Genomic DNA, 23,698 nt, shown 5'->3' on the forward strand with positions numbered 1-23,698 from the left:
CTACCCGGGTGGGGTGTGGCTAGGGTTACCATATTTTGTCCTCTCAAAAAGAGGACACATGTCCCGCCCCTGCCCACGCCCCGCCCCTTTCACAGCCTCGCACCGCCCCCTGTGCATATATTCCCCTCCCCTGCCGCCCCGTCACATCCCCTCCCCTTACTTACTATCTACTACTACTACTTGACATTTCTAAAGCGCTACTAGGGTTACGCAGCGCTGTACAATTTAACATAGAAGGACAGTCCCTGCTCAAAGGAGCTTACAATCTAAAGGACAAATGTACAGTCAGTCAAATAGGGGCAGTCTAGATTTCCTGAAAGGTATAAAGGTTAGGTGCCGGAAGCAACATTGAAGAGGTGGGCTTTGAGCAAGGATTTGAAGATGGGTAGGGAGGGGGCTTGGCGTAAGGGCTCAGGAAGTTTATTCCAAGCATAGGGTGAGGCGAGGCAGAATGAGCAGAGCCTGGAGTTGGCGGTGGTGGAGAAGGTTACTGAGAGGAGGGATTTGTCCTGTGAGTGGAGGTTACGGGCGGGAACGTAAGGGGAAATGAGGGTAGAGAGGTAATGAGGGGCTGCAGACTGAGTGCATTTGTAGGTAAGAAGGAGAAGCTTGAACTGTATGCGGTATCTGATTGGAAGCCAGTGAAGTGACCTGAGAAGAGGGGTGATAGGAGTATATCGGTTCAGACGGAATATAAGACGTGCAGCAGAGTTCTGAACAGACTGAAGGGGGGATAGATGGCTAAGTGGGAGGCCAGTAAGGAGTAGGTTGCAGTAGTCAAGGCAAGAGGTAATGAGAGCGTGGACGAGAGTACGGGTGGTATGCTCAGAGAGAAAAGGGCAAATTTTGCTGATGTTAAAGAGAAAGAAGCGACAGGTCTTGGCTATCTGCTGGATATGCACAGAGAAGGAGAGGGAGGAGTCGAAGATGACTCCGAGGTTGCGGGCAGATGAAACGGGGAGGATGAGGGTGCCATCAACTGAGATAGAGAGTGGAGGAAGAGGAGAAGTGGGTTTTGGTGGAAAAACGATAAGCTCTGTCTTGGACATGTTCAGTTTCAGGTGGCGGTTGGACATCCATGCAGCAATGTCGGATAAGCAGGCCGATACCTTGGCCTGGGTCTCCGCGGTGATGTCTGGTGTGGAGAGATATAGCTGGGTGTCATCAGCATAAAGATGATACTGGAAACATCCCCTCCCCTTACTTACTATCTACTGCCCTGGTGGTCTAGTGACCTCTTCGGGGCAGGAAAGAGCCCCCTCTTTCCTGCCCAGAGCTCTGCCCTTGCCCTGCATCCTGCTGATGTGACGGTCTCGGGATTCAAAATGGCCACCGAGAGTTGAAGTCTCGCAAGGCCGCTTCAACTCTCGGTGGCCATTTTGAATCCCGAGACCGTCACAGCAACAGGATGCAGGGCAAGGGCAGCGCTCCGGACAGGAAAGAGGGAGCTCTTTCCCGCCCCGAAGAGGTCACTAGCCCACCAGGGCAGTAGATAGTAAGGGAAGGGGAGGCTAGGATAGGCCCGTCCGCCCATTTGTCCAGAAATCCGGACAAACGGGCAGACTGGCAAAACCCGTCTGGACATTTCCTCAAAAAAAGGACATGTCTGGGTAAATCCGGACATATGGTAACCCTAGGTGGGGCTGGCAAAGCAGGTAAGAATTCAAAAAGACTGAGTGGGAAGGGACCAGGAATCTCACAGATGGTCACTGGGCTGTGAACTGGGTAGAAGCAGCTGGGGTAGAGGCCCTGCAAGTGAGCTAGAGGGTGTACAAAGGTATAATGACCCCTCCCTTCAGGGCCATATTTCCTCACCTTTCCTACAGACCTACCCTCCTTCCTGTTATTCATTGCTCACAAAAAAAAAAACCCCCAACAACAACAAAGGACCCCTTCACAGGATTATGTACTCAAGCAGTACTCACACAATATAATCCTGAATATAAATATATGCTGGAATTTTATCGTTAATATTATATGTGATACGGAATTATCATAAGATAAACTTAAGTCATCAATGCAGCCCTGATTTAAGACTGTTGTTTTATACTCAGTATAGTACATAAATCACAGAGAGGTAAAAGTTAGGCGCTAGGATGCTGGGTACTAAGTTTGAATTCTATAACATCTGGGTATCCAGATTCTGTTATAAAATACTAATGTAAGTCAGCATTTTAGCACCTAGCTTTAGTTACGGGTACTTATGCCATGTTAACGGCTAGTGTAAATGCTAGGGCCTAAATTCTGCACTTACACACATAACTGATAGTATTCTGTAAACTTAGCATATAATTTCTTAGCACACCCTTACCCCCTCAGCCCCTCCGCGGCAGTGTGTTCCAATACTGCGTGCTCATGTGAGAAAAGGTTGACTCAGGTATACATATTGTAATAGCCTGGTAGAAATCTCACTGGAATGGTGGTCAGCTCGCTAGTGCTTCTCCCTGCAGGACTGCAGGAACCCGGGTAATCAGCAATCCATCTTTCCCCCTTCAGTGGTCCAATCACAAAGTCTCTCAAAGCAACTGGGCAGTTAGTGAAAGTCTGTTTATTCCTCTGCACCCAAGTCCCCTTCCCCCAACACAGTTCACATAAACAGTTGAGGTCAAGCACTGTTCCCCCAATACAGTAATTCAAAAAGGGTTCAAAGTCTCAGCAAAACTTCCCCTGTGTGAATTCCAGTTCCAAAGTTCAAACCTCCTAGTTTTTCAATGTTAAAGTCTTTTCTCCTGAGTGGTTGTAGGATGGCAACACACCTCCCTCTACACAGCAACTGGACTCCTGTGACCACCCAACTGCCTTCAAATCCTTGCAACCCTCCACCAGAATACAATCACGATGCACATCCATTTGTACATCCAAACATGGCAGTCCTCCACTCTTTCCTTCTCCTGCTTCCACATACTCCATTAACTCTGGCTCCTTCCCAGCCTGTCGGTTAGCTCCTCCCTCTGCCTCCCAGGTGGAAGGCATCTTGTATTGATTTTTGACCCAGGGGAATTGAGTCTTTCCATTACTGCTCCCCCTCCTGGTCCCTGAGCGCCATAGCTGCTGCTCCCTCCAGTCTTTCCCTCCATTCCCCCCCCCCCCCCCAATGTGAAGTCCCTGACAGGTTTTTGAATTCACCTTCCTGCTTCCCTTTCCCACTACCGTCTGGGATGTGTAGTTTGGCCCTGCCACTGATCCTGCCTGGCTTGAATTCTCCCACCTTATCACAATATAAAGTATCACATACCATGTAAAATGAGTTTATTGTGTTGGGCAGACTGGATGGACGGTACAGGTTTTTATCTGCCGTCATTTACTATGCTTACACCCTATGCTGCCTATTAAAATTTTATATTGTGTATTGTGTTGGAACTGTAATGTTGCATACTATGCCATACTTTGTACTGTCTGAGTATTTTTACTGCTGTAAATGTCTATTGCTTGTGTTTGACTTATTCTTGCTGTACACCGCCTTGAGTGAATTCCTTCAAAAAGATGGTAAATAAATCCTAGTAAATAAATAAATAAATAAATAAATTTTATGATAACTTTTTTCCTGCATACAATTCTATTCAGGATTATATTTTGAGTACTGCTTATTTTCAATAAGACAGGTTGCTTGTTCAAAGTATTTGAGTTGGTCATAAAATATGTTATTTTTCTTAGTATGGGGTTACATACCCAAGCCAGTTAATACATATGAACTTTAGGGGTAAAGCCACTATGTAGAGCTGCTAGCACCAAAAAGATAGCAGTATCAGTAGACAGTAGCTGGTTTTGTCAAACCCTGACGAGAATGCTGGGGGGAGGGGGCAAAGGCAAGGAGATAGGGATGGCACTTGGTAACAGAAAGAGGTCTTTGGGAGTAGAGATCGACTGTGCAGGAGTTTAGTGTAGCAGGACATCTCATCAGCTCTGGAAAAGGAATAAGGATTAGGGACTGAGAGCTAGCATGATGCCAACTGGGTTCACATTCTAGTATACAAATAAAACTTCACTTATTAAATCCAAGATGCCTATAGTTAAAGTATAGTAAATTCTGCATAATCCAGACTGACTAATAAAAGGAGGGGTTAAAAGGGATGGATGGTTAAGCAACCATGGACATCTTTGGTGACTGTGTTAAAAGTTGACCTCTTTTTGGAGTGGAGGAGTGGCCTAGTGGTTAGGGTGGTGGACTTTGGTCCTGGGGAACTGAGGAACTGAGTTTGATTCCCCGCACAGGCAGCTCCTTGTGACTCTGGGCAAGTCACTTAACCCTTCATTGCCCCATGTAAGCCGCATTGAGCCTGCCATGAGTGGGAAAGCGCGGGGTACAAATGTAACAAAAATAAAATAAATAAATAAAATAACCTGTTTGAACTCATCACAATAGGCATAAACTGAAGGGTTTAAAAAAGGTTTGGCTGGCTTCCTAAAGGAAAAGTCCATAGACCATTATTAAAATGGACTTGGGGAAAATCCACTGCTTATTTCTAGAATAAGCAGTATAAAATGTATTGTACTGTTTTGGGATCTTGCCAGGTACTTGTGACCTGGATTAGACACTGTTGAAAACAGGATGCTGGGCTTGATGGACCTTTGGTCTGTCCCAGTATGGCAATACATATGTACTTATATAAAAAAAACTAAAGGCCAGTTAGTCTGACCAACGTGGGGGGGGGGGGGGTAAATTAACGGTGACAATAGTAAATCAAAGGATATTAGTATATCTTGATTCCAACATGCTTACAAGATCCAACCCAGCATAAAAGTCCAAATTTCCTTTATCAGTTAATACAGAGGAAAAAAAGGACTAAGTAAAATTAAGCACACACAAAATACTGCAAATTAACATCTATTATTCAAAATGTAACCAAGGGCTCAATTTTCAAAGGTATCATCATCCTTCTGTCTTTACAAGTGTCCTACTCAACCCCAATTTCTTTAACTGGATAATCAAAGAATCAGATGAGAAGCTATATTGGATGTAGTGTAGTTATATTTCTGTAAGCTTTCTGACAGCATTCCACATAGCAGGCTCAAAAATAAACTGAAATGACATAATATGATCTTAAAGTGGTCAACTGGATTAGAAAACTGGTTGACTGCTAGCCAATAGCTGAGAGTGGCTAATAGATTTCAGGCCAAAAAAGGCCATTCATGGAATGTCTCATGTTGGGCAGACTAGATGGACCATAATAGGTCTTTATCTGCTCTCATCTACTATGTTATGACTATTAGCCCAAACAAAAAGGAAGGAAGAAGAATGCAGAACAGCCTAAGGAAGAAAAGTTCATGACAAACCTAAGCAAGAAAAAAAGGCAGCTTCAGGAAAGTTAAAAACTGAAGTTTCATTCCATTCTTATGGTTAATATACACAAGGGGGTTGCAGAAGGCATCTGTGGACAAGAGAGAGAGAGAGCACCAAGTACGTGAAGAGTATAGGAGACCTGGAAGAAGGCAGTGTCCAGAATATTTGTCCACAAAGATGCCTGGAAAACTACTACAAACATGAAAATTTCACAACGGTATTGCAAAACGATTGCTATACAAGGCTTTTCTTTCTGAAGATGATTCAAAAAAAAAAAAAAAAAAAGAACCTGTAATATGGTAAACATGCCAAACTTAGAAGGGGAACAAACAGTAATATAAGAAGACTTGATGAGTGGGCAAAAGTTTGGCAATGAAGGATTTAATGTAAAAATGTAATACATATCAGAAAAAAAACTACCAAACAGAAGGAAGTACTGACCTGCACCAAAGAGAACAATTTCTGCCTGATCACATCTAAAGGATGCAGTGCCACAAGGCAATGTCAAGAAACATCAGATTCAACCCTGAGAATGAAATCATTGTTTTTGAATCTCTTGACCTTTGAAACCCTATACCACTGGCCGTTAGACTGGAATAAAAATACTCAAGATTTTGTAAAATGTTAAAAACGTGGCTCTTTTGCAAATATTTAAACTACGCTGTTATACTTTATACTGGATAATACCCAACTGTTTAATCTGTAAAACTGGATTAGATTAGATTTTACATTTTGAATATGTAAACCACTCTCAGCTAACAATCATAACTGTATATAAAAATCATATACGTCATGTCATGCCAAACAAGAGTGCTAAGGTGCACAGAGAGAGGTATTACAAGTACAAATAGAAAACAAAAATATCCATGTCCAGGTTCTGGAAGCTGAATTTCCAAAAAGATATTTCACTGGAAAGCACGGGAGCTTGTAAAATAGGGCTTCCATACACCCACAGCCAGTTGGAATTAGGCGATATATGCAATGAATTATATCCTATATAATAAAAAGCACCTCCAACATTCTGAAGCTGACTCCGTGGCACTGTGGCAGTGTAGGGTTCGTAAGTCTGTAGTTCAGCGTTTCATTGGCTCTCACTGTCAACGAAGAACCAATCAGACAGAACGGAACTTGGAGGAGGGAAGTGGAGTGGATTGAATCTCTAACAAACAATCATATACACAGGGAGGTACAAACATCAGTGGAGGCAAATGCACAGAATGGAAGGGAAGACAAACATTTAATCACAATTAGGCATATTTTCAAAGCACTTTGGGAGGCTAAGTTCCATAGGTTTCTATGGAACTTTGGGAGGCTAAGTGCTTTGAAAATGAGCCTGTTTGTCACTCACACACTCAATCACTCTGTGTATCTCTCTTACACTGTTTGTAAAACACATTGTCACTCTCAGTCTCTCACATGGGCAACTGTATGTTGCATTCTCACGAGTAAGGAGCTCTGATGTGATTGTTAAACTGATTGAAGGGCCTGAACAAGGAAAACTTTTACCACATTGTAACACAGTTTACACAAAAACTATTGTATATAAAGAAATCTTACACATGTAAACAACAATTATATTCAGAATACAACCGTGGAAACATTAGTGGCAGGAACTCATTACATTGCTAGCGCCCGTTTCATTGCGTTAAGAAACGGGCCTTTTTTACTAGTATAAGATAAACTTGCACATACCGGACTGACTGAGTATGCAGATTTCTCTCATACATATTTATTGTGTATATCCTGAAAACCCAACTGGCTGTGGGGTTCCCAGGACAAGTCTGGAAAATCTCACAGTAGAGGATTCCATTGAACTTAATTGCGGCTCCTCACACTCTCCCCCATCTTCTCTGGGGGCTTACAGCTAGTGCTGCTATTGAACAGCCATTGTGTTTTCTTCCTGGCACTACATATCATCAGCGAGTCTGAGCTTGTCATTGCCTGCACACCCATGCTGTTCTTGCAAGGCTGAGAATAATGCAAGAGTTCAGGCACCACATGGTGTCCAAAGAAAATAGAACAGCTGTTCAAGAAACACATTATTAATCTCCTGTCATATATGACTTGCTGCCAAAATGGAACGGACTAGGTGAAGACATGATGGTGCAGGGAGATATGAAAGGCTAGTGGAGGCTGACACTGACTGATATTGGATTAAGGGAGAAGGTACACTGGGGGAAGGATGTGGGAAGGGAAAGAGACTAACGTACTCGAATTGCGCCCATAGCAGGATTACTGGAAGAGCACCCCCCCCCCCAATTATTCATGGAACTTTGTCGAGAGATAGTCCTAGCTCTAACACTGCAGGGTTTTTTTTTTGCCTGAGTGGCACCCACATATAAAATACTACTACTACTTGACATTTCTAAAGCGCTACTAGGGTTACGCAGTGCTGTATAGTTTAACATAGAAGGACAGTCCCTGCTCAAAGGAGCTTACAATCTAAAGGACAAATGTACAGTCAGTCAAATAGGGGCAGTCTAGATTTCCTGAAAGGTATAAAGGTTAGGTGCCGAAAGCAACATTGAAGAGGTGAGCTTTGAGCAAGGATTTGAAGATGGGTAGGGAGGGGGGGTAGGAAGTTGATTCCAAGCATAGGGTGAGGCGAGGCAGAATGAGCGGAGCCTGAAGTTGGCGGTGGTGGAGAAGGGTACTGAGAGGAGGGATTTGTCCTGTGAGCGGAGGTAACGGGTGGGAACGTAAGGGGAGATGAGGTTACTTCCTGTTCCGAGGCAGAGGGAGCATGGAAACAAACGACGCTGACCGACGCGCGGCACCCCCCCCAACGGCGTGCACCCGGGGCGGACAGCCCCCCCCCTTGGTACGCCACTGGGGGGTAGCTATTCTGTTTCACAAAAAACATCAGACAGCTCAGCATAGACTAATCCAGGACCCAGAGGGGCGGTTTGTAATATGGGTGGGGGAAATAGCGGGGAAGAAGGTTGCCCTGTGCTCTGTTTATGCTCCTAATGTGTACTCCCACTCCTCCTTCTCCCGGCTGCTGGCGCACCTGGTGTCCATATCCGGGTACCAACTATTTGTGGGAGGAGACTTCAATATAACTGCAGATCCCTTAATAGATTGCTCCCCTGCCAAGCCCAGATTGCAAAACCTTGCGGGACAGAGGAGTAAACTTCATTATGCGAGAACTGGGCCTCTTGGATATTTGGCGGGTACTGCACCCTGATAATCATGACTTTACCTTTTTCTCTCAGGTGCATGGGGTGCATGCGAAACTAGACTACATACTGCTGGACCCTTCCTTGTTGTCTCGGGTAGTGGCGGCTGATATACAGGATGGGGCAGTTTCAGATCACTGTTTGGTGTGGGTGGGTGGGTCTCCTGGCAGCAGGGAGAGAGGACAAGGATGTGGCGCATGAACCCCACTCTTTACTTAGATTTATTTATTGGATTTGTACCCCACATTTTCCCACCTATTTGCAGGCTCAATGTGGCTTACATAGTACCGTCAAAGGCATTTGCCTAGTCGGTTGATAACAGATACAAGGTCGTATAGTGATCAAATGAGTTAAAGTGGCGGGTCGGACGGGATGAAGATTGCGTGATTCGTCAGTATATAGCGCAGGAGTGGGACCACTACACCTTACAGAAAATGACCCTGACTCGGTTGACCCCATCACCTATTGGGAAGCGGGCAAGGCGGTAATGAAGGGCAAGATTTTAGCTTACACAGCGAGGGTACGCAGGGAAAGGGAGAAACAACTGATGTCTCTATCTAATCAGCTGCAAAAATTAAGAGGCCAGCATATTTTGACTAGGGACGAGGGGGTGAAGAAGGAATACAATGTTATATGCCAGCAGATTAATGATCTTTTGAATAGTAGGGCCGTTCAAGACATTTCCATGTACAAATTCAATATGTACAGGTGGGGGAATAAAGCGGGCAAATTATTGGCTTCATTGGTAAAACAAAGAGGGGCGAAGCAGGTCGTAACCAAAATCAGATCCCTAGGAGGAAAGCTGGAGACTGAACAGGGGGATATCCAGAAGGCTTTTGTGGAATTTTATAAGGCACTCTATGACAAGGGAGAGGTAGATGTGGCGCAGAGGAAATTATTTTTCAAGGATCTTAGCATACCGCAATTAACGCAAGAGCAACGGGATGGTTTAAATGCTCCCATTACAGTGCTGAAAATAAGCCAGGCTATAAAGTGGCTCAAATTGGTGAAAGCACCTGGCCCGGATGGGCTAGGCTCTCAGTTCTATAAAATCCTGGGCAGGAAAATCGGGCCTCCGTTTCAGGAGCTATGTCATCATCTGTGCACCACTGGGGAAGGAGGAGGCAGATTAACACAGGCCCATGTGGTGGTGTTACCTAAGCCAGGAAGGGTCGCGGAATTGCTAGGTTCATATCGCCCAATTTCGCTCCTCAACCAGGACATTAAGCTTTTTGCGAGTATTTTGGCTAAGAGACTGGGGCATATACTGCCAGAGCTGATACACTCAGACCGGCTTTGTTCCAGGGCGATATGCCTCTTCTAGCGTCCTATGTGCGCTGTCAGCACTACAAAATGCAGGGGGTACCCCGGGAGATGCCATAATAGTGAGTCTTGACACAGAAAAGGCATTCGATAAAATAGTGTGGGACTGTTTTGGATGCTCCCGCAATTTGGCATCATGGGAGAGTTTCTAGGAGGTATTAGATCCTTGTACAGCCACCCGACGGCAGAGATATTGATTAATGGGGCATTAACCTCAGAGTTCAAATTAGAGCGTGGTACCAGGCAAGGTTGCCCTTTGTCCCCCATGCTGTTTATGCTGTCTTTAGAGCCACTAGCCATAAAAATAAGACACTCAAGGGATCTGGGCAGGATTAAAGTCGGGTCTCAGGAGTTTAAGATAAATCTGTTTGCCGATGACGTGCTCATATATTTAGGCAATGCTTCAGAATCTGTTCCTACACTGGTGTCTCTTATTCAGCAGTGTGGTTCTTTTTCGGGGTTAAAAAATACATTTGACAAGTCCGAAGCCGTGTCTGTCTCCTCCCCATGTGCGTGCCGGAAGCTGCCTGCTTTCCCCTTGGCGTGGGCGGCGGGCGTGATGAAGTATTTGGGAGTATACTTCACAGGGATTTGGAGGTGGTCTATCGTAAGAACGTGCAGGAAAAGTTGGAGCACATCAAAATGCTATGTTGGCGGTGGAAGGATTTACCTCTAACGCTGCTAGGTAGGATAGCCTTAGTTAAAATGGTCATGCTCCCAAAGATCTTATACCTGTTGCAGATGCTGCCTATGTGGATCACCAACCGGGATGTGGAAGTGTATAAGGGGTGTGTAGGCTCCTTTCTTTGGAGGGGGCGCAGGGCACGAATTAGCTTGATTAAACCTCCCCGATCTACGGCTATACAATGTAGTAGCAATGCTTAGATGGATACATGAATTACATACCGGGGTGGGGAGGTTCGCCCCACGATACATATGGGAGGATTGCTCGTCCCCATACTCTGCTTTCAATTTGTTACAGATGCAGCTGATGAAGGGGAGAGGGTTGCACTGCTTACTCCAGCCACTACGCAAGGCCTGGATGTGGTGGAGATGTCATGTGGGAGGTGCTTCGGGGAAGTCTCCTTTCTTATCAGCAGTTGATAATCCATGCTACCCAGCAGGGAACGGGAACTCCCGCTTTCAGGCGTGGGTGACGGGAGGCTGTCGGTATGTGGGACACTTTGTTGCATTGGGGGGAGGGTCCCTCCCTCCTCCCATCGTTTGACCAGGCAAGGGAGCAATGGGGGCTTTCCCAGTCAGATTTTGTTTTCCTTTTTACAGTTTAAGGCACTACTGTACGTCGTTGACTTCAGTTAGGGATAGGGGGATAGGGTTCTCTCTTCTGGATAAGCTTTTGTGTCAAGTACCGGCCAAAGCTAATAAATTAGCAATCTGGTATGCAATGGGCAAAGAACATCGTCCCTGTGCGGGCTGGAGGCAACTGGCGCGATGGTGGGGGGGAGCAGCTGGGAGAAGAGGTGACGGAGAGGGAATTGGCGGCATGTTTTGTGTTAGCCTTCAAAACCTCACCTAGTGCTATGCTGCAGGAGATGCAATTCAAACTCCTACACGGTACATACATCACTAGAGCTAAAGGACAACAAATGGGACTCTGGGAGGATGATAAATGTGTGCGGTGCAAAACCAGGGTGGACACCTTGATCCATCACTTCCTGGAGTATGCGCAGTTACAAGAGTTTTGGTCAGGAGTGCTTGAGTTGGTGAAAGGGGTAACTGGTGTGCAAGTGGAGGGGTCCTAAAGGCTCCTGCTCTTGGGGGATGATACTAGCTTGTGTGAGAAGGGGATGTCCCCTTTGCAGGGCCGGTTCATATGTGTGGCACTAATGCTATCTAGGAAAACTATACTGCTTTACTGGGTGGAGGAGAAGGCGCCACTACTACAGTACTGGAATGCAAAGATGTTACGGATAGCCAGGTAATGCTACAGGGTATATAGATCCCTATGGTGCTTGTGCGAGGTGTTGCTCTCTAGCTCTTAGGGTTCTCTTCTCTAGGAGGGGGGAGGGGTGGAAGGGAAGAGGGAGGAAGGAAGGAGGGGAGGGAGATAGGGGGAGGCTGGGGGGATGTCTGTTGGGTGAAAAAAGAAAATGGACGGGTTGTTTCATGTACATAGAAAGCATTGTTTTTGTTTGCTTGTAGCTGGTTAGTTCTTAAAACACTAGCTGCTGGTCCACGACTGATCTCAGTGTTTGGTGTTATGACATAAGTTACATGTATAGATCTGTGCTTTAATAAAGATATTTACAAAAAATATGGATTAGCACCACTGACTGAGCTCTAAAGAGTAAACTGTACAAACAGCCTGCAGGTTGACCAGCCTTTCCAGGGCATCCCTGATTGAGCACATCTTGAGGCAGGACTGACAAGGAGACTCCCAGAAGGTGTCTGAAAGATGTCACGCAAAATCTAAGGCGTACCCGTCTCGAATAACCTCTAGCACCCAGTGAGCGGAGGCAATCTGGGCTCAGTTCCAATAGAACTGTGCTAAGCAAGCTCCCACAGGAATCAGAGGCTTGACCTTGAAACCTTAATTCAGCAGGATGGACGACTGCCTGAAAAGAAGTGCCTGCATCACTGCTTCCTCTTCAAACTCCTTGAAAGGACCAATACCTCTGAAAGAACCGGTACGGCTGTACCAGAGGAACTGTACCTGGTCTATACCGGCAAAAATCTCATCCCCTACTGCGACCCGAAAAGAGGCCGTGGTCCGATGCTCCAGGCTAGTCTTCATGAAGTTTAGGCACTGTAGCATCTCCCAGACTGCAGACTAGTTTGTCTACTTAGATTAGACTAAGAAGCCACATCCACTGACCAACCTCACAACCATACCTAAGGCCGTAGATTTAGACAAGGCCCTCAGCAAATTGTACAAAGCATCTGCCAAAAAGGCTGAGCCCATCTCAAGCTTCACCCCTTCAGTTTCTATCAAGGCAAGATTATCTGAAGCTCCATCTAGGTCCATCTCTGACCAGCGGAAACAAAGTCTAGCTACCAAGGAACCACAGATATCTGCCTGGACTGCCAAAGAAGAGACATCAAAGCAACCCTTCAACAAAACCTCTAGCCAGCAATCCTGAACATCTTTAAGTGGTGGTCCCCATCCACAGGAACCGTATACCTCTTAGTAACCGCCAAGACCACCAACCCACTACAGGAAGCTTTTGAAGGAGTCTATCTGAATCTGGAATCGGATAGAGACAAACTATAGACTTAGCAAGTCCAAAGGAGAAATCCGGTACATCCCCCTGCACCCGAGATATTCTGATATCTGGTGCATAGGGAAGGTCTTATCTGGCCTTCCTATGCCCTTCACCAGGAGATCTACCTCACGGCCCTCCACAGCTGTGGTCCCTTCTTCTTTAAAAAGTAAAGCAGTAGCCACCTGTTCTATGTGAAAAATTCTAACTACTGAAGGGTCTTCACCTAGGAGCAAAAACTTCGCAGCTGGTACCACCAGACCACAATACTCAGAAAGGAGACCTGCTCCTAAATAACTGGCCCCCCTGAAAAGAGGGCATCGCCTGAGCCTCGCGAAGATCCCAGGACCCCATGGGACGCTTTGAAAGACCGTCCATTTCCCCAAGCCCCCTCCCAAAGGGGCTGAAAAAAAAGAGCCTGACTGTTGTAACAAGAAGGCCTGGTACCTTTGCAAATCAAACTGTGGAGGAAAACTGCCCACTAGCAGGCCTTAATGTACAGACTGCCCCGAGGACTGGAGCATCAACACAGCCAACCGCACATCTGCCACAATCTGAGATGCAAAAATGGCGGAATTTCCTGCCCCAACCAGAGCCGGCGATTTTTCCTTACCGCCCTAATCCTGATGTGCCGCAGACCCCGCGGAAGAAGCGGATCGTGAGGGACTGTCCTCTGTTGAACTGACAATGGCGGTGCAACATTTACACACTCCGGCAGCTGCAAGACCCTGCCATGTACAACCAAAGCAGTTTACATATTAAATACAGGTACTGTATTTTCTCTATCCATGGTGGGCTCACAATCTAAAGTTTTGTACCTGGGGCAACAGAGTTTCGCACCCAGGTCACAAAGAGCTGCAATGGGATTTGAACCAGTTCCCCATCCCCTTCCAGTTCTCAGTCCACTGCGTTAACCATTAGGTTACTATTGCTAAAATCCAACAGAAGGTATCAAATAAACTGTAGAGATGATTTTTTTTTTAATTGAATAATTTTTGGTAGATGCGCATTTTGACTATTGCAATTCACTGCTTAATTTGCCTTCCCTCATATCTTTACAGATTGCCCAAAACTCTGTTGCACATTTAATTTCTTGTACTTCAAAATTTGACCAGATATCCTCAACACTGATACCTCTTCACTGGCCTTCCGAATGAAATGGAGAGTATTCAATTTAAAACATTGGCTCTCATCTTTAAAGCCATTAAGAACGGGAGTCAAGATGGCGGCTCGAGCTGGAGACTCCGCGGTTAGCATGAGCTATAACTCTGCTGTTCAACCTTATTTTGCTTTTCCATATGCCGCACACTAAGAGGAAGGGGGTGGTAAAGGGTTTACTACCGCCAGCCCGATTACCTGCCCCTGGTCAGCAAACGCTTCTGCGTTATGTCTCCAGCACCCCAGCGAATACCGGTGAGAGGGACCCCGCATTTGGATATGTTGAAGGACCGACATCTCCATTAGGGGTAGAGACATCATTATCCCAACCGGACCTTAATCCTCCGCTTTGCCCTGCAATCCTGCGGTCGAGTATTGAGGATGCGAAGGAACCGGAAGTCGGTGACCGGAGGCCCTCAGACGGAGGTACTCTGCCCCAGGAAGCAGACGTTACAATCATGGAACATGCGGTTCCCCAAGCGGTAACTCTACAATCCATGTGGTCAGCCATCCAACAACTAACAACTCTGGCTACAAAAACCTCTCAGGATATGACTTTGCTGGTAAATAAAATAGATGCTTTAACGTTAGCTCAGATTTGTCTATTCAAAAAATTGAAATCTCATCTCTGAAAGCAGTAACAGATACTCTGATAAAAGATAAAATCAAGGTTTCCTTAAAATTAGAAAACTCTTGAAAACTATAATAGACGTCTGAATCTACGGATTTTAAATTTCCCTGTTTCACCTGGAATCGCCCCGATTGATTTCTTGAAAAAATATTTGATGGAAGTTTTGGCTTATTCTCAATCTGCAAGTCCACCGATAAATAACATTTATTATTTACCTGAATCTAAACAATCCAAGGCGAATCCAACAGAAAAGATACAGACACCTGAACTGAATTTACAAGACTTATCAGCACTGTTGGAGGAATCTATATCAGAAGTATCAACTCGAAGGACGCTTTTGGTGTCAATTGTTTTCGAGCAGGATATGAATGCTTTATTAAGACTTTACTTTAAGAACTCAAATAAAGAATTTTGTGGTTATAAAATCTGGATCTTTCCAGACGTGGTTAGATCCACACAAGATCGTAGAAAAGCATTTCTTGCTTACAGAGAGGAGGTTAAAGCAATGGGAGCTTCTTTTGTATTGGCTTATCCATGCAAATGCTGTATTAAATACCTTGGAAATAAGTACATCTTTTTTGAACCAGGTCAGCTTAAAATGTTTATAGATAGTAAGAAACTGTCCAGATAGTGATTGACGAGTATTAAGAAATAGTATGTAAAGCTGGGGGTATACGAGCCAGGCCATTTACGTTAATGTATTACTTTTATGTTTCTCCTTTAACTAGATGTCTCCTCTCCTTATATTGATTGTGGTCTAAGAAAGCGATTTATTTTTTCTCTTTATGTTTATTTTACCTATTTTCAGAGAAAGCAATATTAGTTGTGGAGATGAACATTTTTTCCTTTTTGGATATTGATGAATAATGCTCTCTCTGTAATTACTTCGCTGTATTTCCGATTTATAAGTATTATCTTGTAAATTTTGAAAACTTAATAAACAAATTAAAATTAAAGCCATTAAGAACAAGGCCCCTGCTACCTTAGGATGTGTAAGCCAACACGAAATATCGAATGGATAAATATTTACTTCAAGTTCCCAGCTTTCAAACAGTTAGTCTTCTTTTGTTTCAAAAGTATAGTCATGACAGCCTAATTTAACCTCGGACCCTGGTTGTGGCATCTGGATAAAGCTCTCATGTCATTTATTATGTTTTGTGTGGTATTTTATGTTATTCTTAATTGTGTATATTGTATTGTAATCCATCATGAACAATGGAATGAGCGGAATACAAATTTTTTGAAATAAACAGATGATTGGAAACTGAAACTTCCCAAATGCCTTTACAGAGAAATAATCTGGATGGTGAGGAAGTGGAGCGCAAACCTGTGAATCAAAAGGTTGTAATTTTGGGGTGATTTCCCGATTCTGTTATCACTCTAGAATAAGCTCACTGTTACTATCCTTGCACCTAAAATCTAAAAACCAGTAGCATGCCCTAGAATAAGCTCTGCAGAATGCCAACATATAGAAATTAGTACAACCTACTGTAATGAAACAGTACTTTCCAGTGCTAGGAAATTCAGTCTAAAAATACTAAAGAACTTCTAGTGTTGATGGATTTACATCTTCAGTTTTTCTAATGGTGGGAAGTAGCAAAAAATCATTTAAAAAGTAAATAAAATTTGCAGTATTTGGAGTTAGCTTGGTAAGACTATGCAGACTATATATATATATATATATATATATATATATCAAACATATAAACGGTGAGTGACCGAACTCACTGCAAATGCGCAGTAGAGACCTTCTCTGCCCCGCCCCCACGTCAATACGTGATGACGAGGGGCAGAACAGGCAGAGAAGAAGAACGAAGGCCGACGTCGGCAGCTCAGCAGAGCTCAGTGCTGCGTTCCCGGACCCTCGCTGTTTCAATAGCGGAGCGAGGGCCTGGCCGGGTGGAAGGTGGGTGGTGACGGCTCGGTGGGGGGGGCGCGAACTCGGAGGGGGAGGGGCAGCGGCGAACTCGGCGGTGGGGGCGGGCCTTTCAACCCCCCCCCTTCCTATAATAGCCCGTTTTTACGGGCTCAAAGTCTAGTATATATATATATACAGTACAATCCGCTTAAGTGCAAGGGGTCTGGAACCAAAGAAATGCATGCAGTTAACCGGCGCGTGCACTTAACCGTTGTGACCCAAAGAAGATTGACATGTGATAAACATATGTACAGTACTGTTTATTATTATACGTACAGTATACAGTCTCCGTTAACTGACATTAGGCTTACTTGAAGTAATCAGTTATAGTCCTCTGTACACTGTGAGTTCCATAGACTACATCTGCCAGACGGTAAAAACTGTCATAGCACTGACATCCAGTGGCCTCCAGATAGGCCCGCACGGTGTTGAGACTCTCCAGCGCTCTTACAAAAGTGACAGGAGGAGGTTGTTGGATTTCATCAGCATGTGCCTCGCTGCTCATTTCATCCTGTTTCATCATCAGCCGTTGTTGCCTGAGTGTAAGCGCATATCTCCACATCAGTGCTGTCGTCAGCTGTTTATAGATCGTAATCAACAGCTACGTAGCGATGAAACTCTTCTTCAGTAACACCGGCTGGGATGTCAATAACCTGTTCATCTGACACGTTTGCAACAGCTGCATCTGTTTCGTCCCTCTCCACATCCTTAACAAAGTTTGCCCGCTTGTAGCAGTTCATAATGGTTGCTTGTGTAACATGATTCCAGGCTTCTTTCTGCATATGTAGGGAATCCAACAGTGATAGATTACGAGCCAGTTCAACAGCACGTTTATCCTTGCCAGTCTGGTCTTCCATAACGCCTTTGTGCCCGCATTCTAATGTCTAACTTCTTTAGCCACTGCTTCCAAATTTCCCCAGTCATCCATGAATTTGCGTTAGCCTCGTATGACACAGGAAGTCGCTTAACGTTCCTGAAGCAACGGGGCTGTTTGCTCTTTCCAATGACAAGGGGTACCAGTTTCTCACTCCCATCCATATTGCAGCAAAGGAGGATTGTCAATCGGTCCTTTGATTTACCTCCAGTATTTTCGGCATGTTTGAATACAAGTGTTCCATCATGGATCGCTCTCCAGTAGAGACCGTTTTCGTCAGCACTGAAAATGTCACGAGGTGCAAACTCGTTCAAGATGGTAGGAAGAACTGAAACAACCCAATTTTAGCACCAAAGTCATCAGCGTCTTGTTTCTCACCATGCTGTTTCTTGAATTTTATGCTGTTCCTCTCCTTCCATCTTTCCAACCATCCAACAGTGGCTTTGAATTCAGTTAGCCCAAGACTTTCAGCTAGCTGGTTAGCTTTCTCCATAAGCAGTGGACCACTGACAGAAAACTGTCTGCTCCCGACTCGAGAAAACCACTGAAGAAAAGCATCTTCTACCTCCTCAACTTTTCCCGCCCGTTTTCGTTTCCATTGTGGATTTGTATTGTTTTGCCAGTCTTCCAGAAGCTGGTCTTTCTGCTTCAAGACACGTGAAATTTGACTGGGATTGACACCATATTCTTTAGCAAAAGATGCTTGACTTTGCTTGTTTTCTAATTTTTTAAGAACTTCTATTCGTTCAGCCAGTATTAAAGTCTACAGTTCCACCGTGACGGACTATCCCTATGTACACTCTAACAACATTTCTTTCGCTTATTCTGCCTGTGGCAGCTAAAAGGGCAGTAAATTTGAAATCTCGTTGGTTGTCACGTGCCAATCGGCTTCCATATTCCTGTGCGCGCGCTTATGCGTAATCTTCCCTGCAGAGGAGCAGTCTTAAACCATGCATGTAAGCGAATCCTGCACTTATCAGTAATGCGCTAAACCGAAGTTTATCCCCATAGAAATTGATGGCACCAAAAACAGGGACCAAAGTACGGCATGCAGTTGAACAGAGCATGCGCTATCCTACGTGCACTTAAATGGAGTGCACTGTATGTGTATGTATATATATACACATATACACACACACAGTACATGAAGTCAATAATCTGAACAATTAAAATAAATTATTATAAAATGGAAATAAAATAACTACTGTCAATGTTTAAGCAAGAACTGCAGTATAATAAAGACAGAGACAATATTTTAGAGTGCCAACAAGGGGGGGGGGGGGGGGGAATGCATTTTTAAAGCTCCAGCTAGATTTTGAATCCACTTTATTTTTCTTTTTAGGGCTCTTACATCTGTTCATTTGAAGTTCAAAATGGAAGAAAAGCTGACTAAATGCAATCTTTAGCAAGGAGGCATCCAGGAATAAACAAGAACATAACAGGACATCACATAAGGAAAATAAAGTCCATTTGTCAGCCAAGTTTATTCCTTAGTGCAATGCCATAGACCCCAACTAATCTCTGGCTTTCCTTGCAACTAGGAATTCTGTGCGCTGATGACTTTGGTGCTGAAAATTGGGTTGTTTCAGTTCTTCCTATCATCTTGAACGAGTTTGCACCTCGTGACATTTTCAATGCTGATGAAAATGGTCTCTACTGGCGAGCCATTCCTGATGGAACACTTGCATTCAAACATGCTGAAACTACTAGAGGTAAAACGATGAAGGACCGACTGACGATCCTCCTTTGCTGCAATATGGATGGGAGTGAGAAGTTGGAACCCCTCGTCATTGGAAAGAGCAAACAGCCCCGTTGCTTCAAGAAAGTTAAGCGACTTCCTGTGTCATACGAGGCTAACACAAATTCATGGATGACTGGGGAAATTTGGAAGCAGTGGCTAAAGAAGTTAGACACTAGAATGCGGGCACAAAAGCATCAGATTTTGCTGCTTTGTGATAATTGTACTGCACACAGTGATGATGTCAGGCTGTCTAACGTCAAGGTGGTCTTCCTGCCACCAACACTACCTCTCTGATCCAACCTAAGGATCAGGGCATAATAGCCAATTTCAAACAACATCATCGGGCTCTTGTGCTACGTCGCCTGATGAGCGTTATGGAAGACCAGACTGGCAAGGATAAATGTGCTGTTGAACTGGCTCGTAATCTGTCCCTGTTGGATTCCCTACATATGCAGAAAGAAGCCTGGAATCATGTTACACAAGCAACCATTGTGAACTGCTACAAGCGGGCAAGCTTGTTAAGGATGTGGAGGGGGATGCAGCTGTTGCAAACATGTCAGATGAAGAGGTTATTGACATACCAGCTGGTGTTACTGAAGAGAGTTCCATCGCTACGTAGCTGTTGATTACGATCTACAAACAGCTGAAGACAGCACTGATGTCGAGATATGCGCCTAAACGCAGGCAACAACGGCTGATGATGGAACAGATGAAGAAATGAGCAGCGAGGCACATGCTGATGAAATTCAACAACCTTCTCCTGTCACTTTTCCAAGAGCGCTGGAGAGTCTCAACACCGTGCCGGCCTATCTGGATTCCACTGGATGTCAGTGCTATGACAGTTTTTACCGTCTGGCAGATATAGTCTATGAACTCACAGACCCAAGAGTGTACATAGGACTATAACTGATTACTTCAAGTAAGCCTAATGTCAGTTAACTGAGACTGTATACTGTATGTATAATAATAAAACAGTACTGTACATATGTTTATCAGATGTCAAGCTTCTTTGGGTCACAACGGTTAAGTGCACGCTCCGGTTAACATACTGGGGAGTTTCCGGCAGCACATGACCACATATAGGGAGGCAAAAGTTTGCTCTCTATCTCCACCTGCTGGTAGATGGACACAACCCACCAGTCTATGGATTGATCAGCTGATGATATGGAAAGGTATATTTTGTAAAATGTTAAATGACCCAATTTTAAAATATTTGTAAATTATTTTACATGAAGTACTCAATTATTGCTCGTATCTACTATTAATCACAATGTTGTCCATTATGCCACTATCCCCATGGCTGCCTTCCACATAGCGATGATGTATGTCACCATTCAGGCAAAAACATTTGCAACCTTAAGACACTAAAGGTTCAGGTACAGTTTTTCAACAACTAGCCCTTCATTTTGAGAATACAGTATTGCAACAATCCAAAAATGTTAACCAACTTTGAAAATGTAAATAAACCTTAAGCACTAATATATATCGGTCATGTTATATTAGTAACACATCACAAAGCAAAAAAGTCATACTTAATCTTTCTATGAAGCTTAGTTATACAAAACAAATTCAAAGTATGTATCCTAACATAAAACTGTTGGCAAATCATTTCCAAGAATCAGAAAAACTCTCTCAGAATGCTGTATAGGATTGCACATATTTGCTCTCAGGGAGGCTTCAATCCAGTACTCCAATTGTGTGCCAACTTGAGAAGGGGTGCTGAAACCTGATCTAGCACAACATAAGTCAAAGAACTCCACTGAAACCTCAGATTAATAACTTTGTTCACATCTCTTGGGAAGTACCACTAATGGCCACGGTGTGTATACATGTACTTAGGTGAAAGAAATGTACACAAACACATGGACAGAAAAATATTTTCAGAAAGCCTTTGGAATCCCCGCGATCCTACTAGCTTATTTTATCTTATTTCTCCCTTCCCTCCTTGGTTTAGCCCAACAATGCTATATTTTATTATTGGTCTCCTTAGTATGTGTCACTGTTGACCTGCCCTATCTTAATGGAATAACGTTTCCTTTTATTTTTTCAGTATAATACTCAATTAGTGGTTTATTTCAAACACATTTATATAATGTAACGCAGTTATGCAAAGTATAATTCTCAGGTACCCAACTAGACTCAGATAGTAGAATTCTTCAATAAGAAAATTTCACATAACATTCTTCAGAAAAACATTTTTCACTTTCATTAACACTATTTTATAGTGATCTCAGCGGTGCTCGTTGCCAACAAGATTATTTACGGCAATGCAACAGCACCCGCTTAATTATATTCTCAATTTTTAAATTTTTATACTTTATTGTATTATTTAACGTATCTTTTACATCTTTTTTAAATCGGAGTTAAATAATACAATAAAGTATAAAAATTTAAAAAATTGAGAAATATAATTAAGCGGGTGCTGTTTGCATTGCCGTAAAATAATCTTGTTGGCAACGAGCACCGCTGAGATCACTATAAAATGTGTTAATGAAAGTGAAAAATGTTTTTCTGAAGAATGTTTATGTGAAATTTTCTTATTGAAGAACCCTTTTATTTTTTGTCACATATTTTAATATTGTAAACCACTTCGATATCTCTTGAAGTAAGGTGGTATATCAAACTTTTTTTAATAAACATAACCATATAATCTGAACTCACTACAAAAATTAAATCAAAAAGCGAAACAAAAGTACCATGTTTCACTTTTTTTAACGCAAGTTTTTCTAGAGATAATATCCCTATCACAATAAATTAGCAGCAATGTAAATGATTTTTTAAAAAATCTTTAGAAAAAAATAAAAGCTATGCTTTTCAACATATTCAATCTAATGAAATGACAGTAATGGATCATGGCAATTATTACACCAGACTGTAAATTAAGAATCTGTTCCATCATTGGTTTGATCCTAAATTAGGCAGGTAAAAAAAATACAGTATTGTTGTGACCTGGCTGGTAACAGTGACAGTTCAGAATCACACTGAAATGCGTTATACACTTAATAGCGACTGAAAATTCAGGCAATTCAATGATTTTTTTAAACTGGATCTTCACAGGCAGTAAGTCAAAACATTTTTTTGAAATCCAGTAAAAAGACATGCAACTTCTTACCATACACATTCAAAAATCTTCTAAGGGCATATATCTTTTTTCATATATTTATAAATATATTAAAAAAGGTATAAGAAGATTTTTGAACGTGTATGATAAGAAGTTATACACTTTACATACATCTTTGCAGACGCTTGAGCACCCCCAATATTGAGAAAGCTTCCTTGTACAGGTTCAGGGAGGGGTGATTTCCATTGGGCTTAGCACCCCCGATCATTTTGAAAAGTTGGCTCCCATGTTTGCAGAATTCAACCTGCTCAAATGCAAAGGAAAAGCCATGGGTGAAGAGGTGAAGGGGCTGCGGCCGAGAGGTTACCTGGCCTCTCTCGATCCTTCCCAGTCGGAGCAGCTGATCGCTACAAGGTGCACAGACAGCAGCCACAGGTTGGCCGACTCGTGCCTGTTGAGGATGCGGGGGCAGTAGGGAGGGAGGGGGGGAATGCTCAGATCATGCAAAAACATCCCGATGGCAGCCGGGAGTGGGGCCTAGGCCCCGGCGGGGGCTGCCAAGATCTTACCCGGGCATTCCCCCCCCCCCCCCACGAGATCCCGAGGTGGTGGTGGGGAAGGAAGGGTGGGGGGCGACAGGAAGGATGTTGTAGAAGGCAACGCAGCCCCTCCACCGCCGCCCCCGCAAGCGAGGTAAAAATAGCACAGCTGAGCTCGCAGAGTGCAAGCGAAAATGGCAGGGAAAGGAACCGGCTGCTCTGCTGTGGGAGGGGGGGGGGGGGATAACAGGCGGGGGGGGGGAGACCCGACCCCCCCCCCCCATCACATCCCATCCGTAGCTGACGGAATATAAAGGTAAGCAGAGCCCAGGGCTCCCGAAGGGGAAGGTGTTGGTCTCGGCACCCCACTCACCTGGCAGTTCCCAGCCGTCCGAGCCTTCGCTCCCGCTCCTCCTCCTCCTCCGCTCCCTGCAGCTTGTTTTCCCTTCAGCAACAGCAGCAGCAGCACCACCAGCGCTCTCTCTCTGTAAACCAAACGCCGCACCGCCTCCAGCCGATGCAGGCCCCGCCCCCTCCCGTCTCAGCCTAGCCTGCTGGCCCGGCCTCCCGGGGCAACCGGTGAATGACGGACAGCACGAGGGACTAATCGGGTAGCGGAGGGGGCGTGGACGGGCGGCGGAGAGAGGGAAGAGGCGGGGGCAGGGGAGGCTCGTGCTGGGCGGGACCGCTGACAAGCTTCCCCGCCAGCCGCGAGCTAGAGGGGGGGGGGGGGGGTGTGTTCCGTAGTCCCAGCAACTGAGGGAGCGTCTCT

General features: G+C 44.4%; 1 protein-coding gene across 1 annotated transcript in view; it reads right to left on the bottom strand.

The window, feature by feature from the left end:
* CDKL5 (cyclin dependent kinase like 5) overlaps positions 1–23,323 on the bottom strand; it is a 384,829-nt gene extending 361,506 nt beyond the window's left edge. Inside the window, exon 1 of the mRNA XM_030202287.1 lies at positions 23,300–23,323. The gene's annotated coding sequence lies outside the window, so the exon portion shown is untranslated. The remainder of the gene's footprint in view (positions 1–23,299) is intronic.
* Between the last annotated feature and the right edge of the window lie 375 nt (positions 23,324–23,698).

Source organism: Microcaecilia unicolor, chromosome 4 (assembly GCF_901765095.1).
Source record: "Microcaecilia unicolor chromosome 4, aMicUni1.1, whole genome shotgun sequence".
In the NCBI taxonomy this organism is placed as follows: domain Eukaryota; kingdom Metazoa; phylum Chordata; class Amphibia; order Gymnophiona; family Siphonopidae; genus Microcaecilia; species Microcaecilia unicolor.